The sequence below is a fragment of the Peromyscus californicus genome, unplaced genomic scaffold (assembly GCF_007827085.1).
Source record: "Peromyscus californicus insignis strain IS unplaced genomic scaffold, ASM782708v3 Scaffold_5__1_contigs__length_169319896, whole genome shotgun sequence".
In the NCBI taxonomy this organism is placed as follows: domain Eukaryota; kingdom Metazoa; phylum Chordata; class Mammalia; order Rodentia; family Cricetidae; genus Peromyscus; species Peromyscus californicus.
Window position 1 is genome coordinate 25,115,473 of NW_026294573.1, and position 6,735 is coordinate 25,122,207.

The following is a 6,735-nucleotide window of genomic DNA, read 5'->3' on the forward strand; positions in this document are numbered from 1 at the left end:
AAAAAGGTAATGTGGTCCTCAGCACCACCTCTTCAGGCATTGTGGCATTTGGGAAGTGGAGGCAGGAAGATCAGGACTTCAAGGTTACTTTCAACTGCGTATAATTTGAGGCTAGCCTGTGTTAAAAAACAAAACCAAGAAAATACATTGCATAATATCCCAGTCTTTAGAAAGTATGTTTCAGATACTCAAGCATTCCTAACTTTTAAAATATCAGTGTCTACATAGGAAAGTTAAAGAGTAATATTGCTCATTGAAAAAAGGAAAAAAAATTACTATTTGTCAATTAAGACTAGATTTAAACCAACAGCAAATCACTATTGTTTGGTTGATTCAGTATGATAGAGGGAAAATATTACTGTGACAAATGGAGAGGGCCCTGTAGCTTCTGGACTGGCTTCTGGCTACCATGTGAGCTAGTCAACACCCCAGGAGGCAGGACCGCTCTAAGACAGGACTTCCAAAGGATTTGAAGGCTAGGAAGGACCTGAAGCAGGCTCCACTTTACAGAGACGTGGAATGAAGTTAGTTCCCCCATGGCTGGGTAAGATCAGAAACCAGTCCTGACAGGCTTACGCCGATAACAGACACTTCGGGACAGGCAGAAAATCCCATCCACAGATAGCATTTGCTTCCTTGCTTAACTATCAAATGCTGTTTAACCCTGTATGTTAAAGCATGCTTTGTGGGATGGCGCGCATTCTTGTCATGCTTAGACAGGGAGAGGGGAAGCCACAAGTTGAATGTAGTGGAAGTTAATTTAATTTCTTTGCCCTCTATTATTCTTGTATATCTGCAGCTTTGTTACCACACCACCATGCACACACACACACACACACACACACACACACACACACACGATAATGTAAATTGAAATTTCCAATTGTCTAGTTATCTAATATACATCATGAATTTTATCTTAACCTATTCATTCTATTTGCTAAAAACTTTCAAAAGTAAAAATATCCAACATATTCTTGAAATCATTTTTTCCAGGGCTGAGGATATAGGTCAGGTGGCAGTGTGCTTGCTTCAGGTGCATGGAGCTCTGTGTTCGATTCCCAGCTCCTCATAAACTGGGAGATGGAGGCAAGAAGATCAGAAGTTCAAGGTCATCCTCAATTATATAATATTGCATTACATAAGTTCGGAGCTCTTAACTGCTCTTCCAGAGTACCTGTGTTCGGTTCCCAGTACCCACACAGCAGCTCTCAACAATCTGACTCCAGTTCCAGGGGTTGTGAGTCCCTGACTCCGTCTTCGGGTCCCTTCAGGAACTGCAGGTACTACAGCCAGGTGGTGCATTTGTGTGTGTGTGTGGGGGGGGAACACTCAAAAATAAAAATAAACCTTAAAAAAGTCGTGTGTGATTTTTTCATCTACAGATACAGGCTGGAGAGACAGCTCAGCGGTTAAGAGCAGCTACTGTTCTTGCAGAGGGCTTAGTTTAAGTCACAGCAACCATGTTGGGTGGCTCACAACTGCCTGTAACTCCAGCTTCAGGTGGATCTGTTCTCTCTGGCCTCCAGAGACACCTAATATCTACACACACACACACACACACACACACACACACACACACACACACACACACTTTAAAATCCAGGGCCTGCAGCCGGGCAGTAGTAGCACATGCCTTCAATCCCAGCACTCGGAAGGCAGAGCCAGGCAGAGCTCTGTGAGTTCGAGGCCAGCCTGGTCTACAGAGCAAGATCCAGGACAGGCACCAAAGCTACACACAGAAAGCCTGTCTCGAAAAAACAAAAGGAAGGAAAGAAAAAAAAAAAAATCCAGGGGCTTTTTTCCAGGGTTCAGCAAATAAGAGCATTGGCTGCTCTTCTAGAAGACCTGACTGGGTTCCATTCCTAGCACCCACATGGCAGCTCTAAACCATTTGTAACTTCAGTACCAAGGAATTCAATGCCGTCTTCTGGCCTCTGTAGGTACCAGGCACACGTGCAGTACACAGACATACATGCAGGCAAAATGTGCATACATGTATAAATAAGTAAGTAAATTTTTAAAACATTTACAAACTGTGGTGGTTTGAAAGAAAATGGCCCCCAAAGGGAGTGGCACTATTAGGTATGATCTTGTTGAAGTAGGTGTGATCTTGTTGGAGGAAGTGCGTCACTGTGGAGGCAGGCTTTGAGGTCACATATATGCTCAAGCTATACCTATTGAGACAGTCTACTTCCTGTTGCCCGCATATCAACATGTAGCAGCTCCTTTCCAGCACCATGTCTGCCTATATACCGTCATGTCACATCATGATGATAAGGGACCAAACCTCTGAAAATGTAAGCCACGCCAATTAAATGTTTTCTCTATAAGAGTTGCCTTTGTCATGGTGTCTCTTCATAGCAATAGAAACCCTAACTAAGACAGAAGTTGGTACCAGGAGTGGGGTATTGCTGTGATAGGCCTGACCATGCTTTTATTTGGAGAATTTGGACTTTGGGAGTTTCACCTAGGAAAGCAGAATGCTTTAAGCACTGCTTAATGGGCCATACCAGTAGAAGTATGGAAGACGGTGGTGCTGATGGTGATTTGAACTGTGAGGGGCTGGCTCCAGAGGTTTCAGAGGAGAAGAATTTTAGGATGTTGCCTAGAAATCTGATATTTTAGTGAAGAATGTGGCAGCTTTTTGCCCTTGTCTAAAGAGTCTGCCTGAGGCTAAAGTGAAGACTTTGGGATTAATTCCTTCAAAACAGCCTAGGATAGACTCTGTTGTGTGGTTACTAGTGTGTTAACGTATCTAATGAAGATATGTAGTGACAAGGAGTGAGCTGAGCAAGGAAAAATATTTGAGGAGAAAAGGAGCACCAGAAAGTGGATGGAGCTAAGTCCTGTGTTCAAGAAGATAAACAGATTAAGAAATGGAATAAGCCGGGCGGTGGTGGCGCACGCCTTTAATCCCAGCACTCGGGAGGCAGAGCCAGGCGGATCTCTGTGAGTTCAAGGCCAGCCTGGGCTACCAAGTGAGTTCCAGGACAGGCGCAAAGCTACACAGAGAAACCCTGTCTCGAAAAACCAAAAAAAAAAAAAGAAATGGAATAAAGGGAGTGGTGACCTCAGGGCAAGATCCCACCCAGCTAAGTTTCCAACTTATCAAAAGAAATTAAAGAAAAACTTAGAGCCATGTGTGGTGGCACACACCTTTAACCCCAGCAGAGGCAGAGCAGATCTCTGAGTTTGAGGCCAGCCTGGTCTACAGACCGAGTTCCAGAACAGCCAAGCTTAGGCAATGAAAGAAATCATGGGGGGAAAGGGGAAAAAAAGAAAGCTGGTGAAGATGTAATTGAAAGATCTCTGAGTTTGAGACTAGCCTCCTCTACAGATGGAGTTTCAGGACACCCAAGCCTAGGCAGTGAAGGAAACTGTGGAAAATAGAAAGCTGGTGAAGCTGTAATTCAACGAGGGGGCCGTGTTCCAGCCCAGCAAGCACAGAACTTGGCAGCTTTGGGCACGTGGTTCTGGCTTTAAAATTAAGGATAGAAGAAACAGTTTATGGAATTTGCCTCCATGCCTAAGGAAAGCTGCTGAGGCCAGGCTCGTGTCAGGGTGTCCCTGAATGGAGACCTAGAGAGGCCATTGGATGAAGCTGTTAAGTTGAAGCCTGGGTTGCCTTGCAGACCCCAAGATGTTAGAGATGCTGAAGCCATGGGATACCTACAAAGGAGAGCTGCTAACAGGGAGTGGAACCAGCCCGAGAGAGAGAAGTGTGTTGCAGTCTACAAAGCTGAAAGGAGTTGGAGATCTGAAGAGCACTTTGACATCAGACATGGAGATGCAGAGTTTGGAGTTTGCCCAGCTGGTTTTTGGTCTTGCTTTGGTCCAGTATTTCCTCACTATGTTCCCTTCCCTATGTTTTGGAATGGTAATGTATATCTCGTACCAATATATGTTGGAAGTATGTGATCTGCTTTTTGATTTTGATTTTACAGGGGATTATAGTTAAGAGATTGCCATGCATTCAGAAGAGACTTTGAACTTTAGACTTTTAAATAAGTTTCAGATGGCTCAGCAGTTGAGAGCACTGCTTTTGCAGAGGACCCAGGTTTGATTCCCAGCACCCACATGATGGCTCACCACAAGCTATAACTCCAGTTCTAGGGGATCTGATGCCCTTTTCTGGCTATTACAGACACATACAGACAAAACACCCATATATATATATAAAATATTTTTTTAAAAAAGCTGGCGAATAGCCGGGCAGTGGTGGCGCACGCCTTTAATCCTAGCACTCGGGAGGCAGAGCCAGGCGGATCTCTGTGAGTTCGAGGCCAGCCTGGTCTCCAAAGCGAGTTCCAGGAAAGGCACAAAGCTACACAGAGAAACCCTGTCTCGAAAAACCAAAAAAAAAAAAAAAAAAAAAAAAAGCTGGCGAATACCACAAACATCACAGGATATGTAACCAATCTAAGCTCTGAGTTATACAGCCACATACTTTCCATAATAAAGCCTGACTTTATTTTTGGTCAAGTTCTCATGTGGCTTAACTTTATCTTACACTGACATTTGTCAAAATGGCTTTTTTTTTTTTTTAAGGAAGAGTTGGGATGGTGACACATGTTAATCCCAGCACTCAGGAGGCAGAGGCAGGTGGATCTCTGTGAGTGTGAGGCCAGCCTGGTCTAAATAAGTGAGTTCCAGACCAGCCAGGACTGTGTAGAGAGACTGTCTCAAAAAAAGGGGAAAGTAGAGAATTCAAAATTGGTAATAATCTTGACCATGAGCTAAACAGCAACTGATAATGCTTTTGAAAAGGTGGGAGGGGGCCAGCATGGCTGTTCATGCCTGTCATCCTAGCATCTGGAAGACAGACAGATGTAGTGTGGGGGATCACCACAAATTTGAGACCAGCCAGAGTTATATATACAGACCCTGTCTCAAACCTTCCTCCCCTCCAAATGAAGAACTTTGGGAACTGGATTGGCCTTCATGTTCGAGCCAGGTCTGGTCCTCTGATCCAGTGGTGTCCAAGTTGTATGTTGTTTCAATTTTTTAAAAAAGGATTTATTTATTTCTTATGTATACAGTGTTCTGCCTGGATGTATGCCTGAATGCCAGAAGAGGACACCAGATTGAATTATAGATGATGGTTGTGAGCCACCATGCAGGTGCTGGGAATTAAACTCAGGACCTCTGGAAGAGCAGTCAGTGCTCTTAACCTCTGAGCCATCTCTCCAGCCCCTGTTTCAAGTTTATATATGTATATATATATATATATATATATATATATATATATATATATATATAATCAAGAGATAGTAAAGTAATAAATCAGTGGATATAACCCACACGAAAGTGACTTCTTATTTCTGCTCTCTCAGCATTTTATCTTAATGTTTTTAAAACATATGTGCATATTTGTGTTTTAAAATGACTTCAGCTGAACAACAGTTTCAAATATTTCTCATTTGAAGGCAGGAAGTTGGTCCAGTTTCAACAATGTATTGATATAATTTTACATTTTTTAAAATGTTGAAGCTGAGTTTATTTAAGATTAGCTGGGCTTGCTGCCTGCTCTTGAGAAAAACATTTATAGCCTGTGATTTTTTTTTCAAAGGTGCCACATAACAATATAGAACTGTTAATGTTAAATACACTTTCCATCTGTGTGAAGACTCATTAGCTTCATTTAGTATACGGGAAAAAAAACCAAACCTGTTACTCTGTTACTGGGGGAACAGGGGTTAGGCCACTTCTTGCTCGCTGCCTGGTTTTTGTAAATAAAGTTTTATCGCAACACAAGCTCATCTGTTCTCTTCTGTGTTGCAAATGCCAGTTTTTCCATTGCGGTGGCAACCTATGGTGGTTGTGACTGGCATCTTTTATCTGCAAAGCCTAAAATGTTTGTGGTAGTTCTGAATGAGATGTCCCCCCTTAATCTCCAGCATTATATACTTGGTCCCCAACTAATGGTGTTATTTGGGTAGGTTAAGGAGGTATTGGCCAGGCGGTGGTGGCGCACACCTTTAGTCCCAGCACTTGGGAGGCAGAGGCAGGCAGATCTCTGTGAGTTCGAGGCCAGCCTGGGCTACAGAGTGAGGTCCAGGAAAGGCGCAAAGCTACACAGAGAAACCCTGTCGTGTAAAACAAAAACAAAGGAACATTGGCTGCTCTTCCAGAGGTCCTGAGTTCAATTCCCAGCAACCACATGGTGGCTCACAACTATCTAAATGAGATCTGGTACCCTCTTCTGGCTTGCAGGCATACATGCAGGCAGAACACTGTACACATACTAAATATTAATAATGTGTGTGTATAATTATGCTATCCCAGTCAGGGTGTGGCTCTGACCATCATTGACCCACCGTTCTGTCTTGACTCCAGTCGAAGTCACTTCTCTTTTCATGGAGACAAGTTCCCTGTTTGATTGGCAGGAAGGCTTCAGCCTTCCCTTGTCCCAGTATGTGAAACCTGGTGAGGGGATGAGGAGGGCGGAGATCCCGATTTCCAAGGCTGCTTTGTTTCAACGGTCCAGATAACCAGACACAAACACCTTTCAGAATATCCTCATTTCTTTCAGGAATTTTGTTTCCAATGTGAGAGAATCGGTGACAAAGGGCTGCTGTATGATATTCAATTCCATTTATAGGAAACGGCCAGAATAGGTAAGTCTTTAGAGCCAACCACGGAGTGGTGGCTGCCTGGCTGGGCCGGGCTGGCGGCCAGGCGGGTGGAGCTGACTGCTCTTTCCTGTAACACGGGCTGGCCTTGAACTCCTGG